This window comes from Chaetura pelagica, unplaced genomic scaffold (genome assembly GCF_000747805.2).
Source record: "Chaetura pelagica isolate M959 unplaced genomic scaffold, ChaPel_1.0 scaffold82, whole genome shotgun sequence".
Lineage (NCBI taxonomy): Eukaryota > Metazoa > Chordata > Aves > Apodiformes > Apodidae > Chaetura > Chaetura pelagica.
The window spans coordinates 4985001-4986706 of NW_009952990.1; positions in this window are offsets into that span (position 1 = coordinate 4985001).

The window sequence follows — 1706 nt, forward strand, 5'->3', positions numbered from 1 at the left end:
GCGGAGCCCGCGGGGGGGCTGGCGCTCCCGCTGTGTCGGGCACGGGGAGGGCAGGACAAGGCGCTGCCGCCCTCCCTCAACCTGGCCCGGCCCGACCCAGCCCCGCCGCCCGGGAGCTCCGTCTTTGTACCGAAGGGGCGGACAGGGCCGACGAGCTTTTCCTCAAGGAACGGCGCTGCGCGGCGGGGACCGCAGAGGAGAAGGCCCGCTGCTTTTCGGATGCGAGTGTTGGGCGGAGTGAGGGGAGAGGGGAGGCTTTTGGAAGCGGGAAGAGCCGGGGCAAGAGTACCTCTCTCTTTTCCCCGTGCGAGAGCCAGCTCCCAAGGTCCGCGACCTTCCCCAGGGCTTTGCAGCCGCGGGCTCAGCCCCGACATCACGGGCACGGCCGGGAAGCCGTGGCCGCTGGAGCGAAGGGAGATTCCCCCCCGTGTCCCTGCGGGGTGTCTCTAACCCCAGCCAGCCCTTCGCTCCCTGCGCCCCAGGAACCCTCTCCATTTCACAGAGTTGGTTCAACTTCCTTCCGCCATCAGTTGGAAACAGAGAGCTTTCCCTTTCGCGTGTCTAACAGGGACAGGAGGACCCCCCTCCCTCCCCGCTCCAAAAAAAAAACCCCCTTAGAGCTGGTGAGCGACTCTCAGACAAAAATGCACGACCGTAACAAAGCTGAGTAGGGCTTGACAACTGCAGCGGTGTTTTGCGAATGGAAGTGTCACATTACAAGGGCTGAAGGTAAAGAAAGGTGGGGATAAGGCACCGACGCTGCCGAAATCTTCTTAGTGCTTTAGATCTGGATGGAATGTGTATCCAGAAAAGGTTTCCACTTGGAGGCTTAAGAAATGTGAGTCATCCCATCCCCCACCCGCCCCCATCCTGCTCAGATCGGTTCAGAGGGGAAAAAAAAAGGAAACACAGATACAAAAAAAAAACAAACAGTCCCGCCCCTCCCCCCCCCAAAAAAAAATAAAATACAAGAACCCACAGTAAACAAAAGCCAAAATATAAAACAACAACAAAATAAATCCAAAAACAATCAACCCCCCCAAACAACAACGGAAAGGAGTTTAAAAAAAAAAAAAGAAAAAAGTCTCCTTTGCTTTTCAAGCAGCCCAGCGTTATTCTTCACCTGGCGTGGAAATAGAGCAAAGTGCTGCTGTACCTGTAACGATGATTTGAGGGGACAGAAAAAAAAAATAAAAAATGACAAAAGCCATAAATCAGAAGGAAAAAATGAAAAAGGAAAAAGAGGAGAAGGAAGAAACCCTTCGAGAAGGGGAAAAGTTGCACGAGTGGGAGGATAGCTTTGTTTCTCATCTGTGAAGTTCCTGGAGCTTGTGTTGTCCCTGATGGGCAGGGTGCCGCGAATGCCATTAATTATGAATAATTCTGATCAGTAAACGCCAATCCCTCACCACGCGACTCCTGCTCCTGCATTGGGCATTGCCCATTTTCCTGACGGTTTATTAAGTCACTTTAGTAGGCACCCTTGCAAAGCCCTTTTTAATTTCACACTCAGCCCCCCACCCTCTTGTGCAAGTAAGCGAGGACCAGAGCTGCTACACTAAGCTACTTAGCTTGAAAATCAGTTTAGTGAAGGTCTGGGAGAGTCTGGGTTTATTCCCCCCGCCCCAAGACCTATAGCAGGAGCTTAATAACAGAAGTGCAAAAAGAACGAAACCGCACGAAAAATTACAAACAGCAGCAGCAAC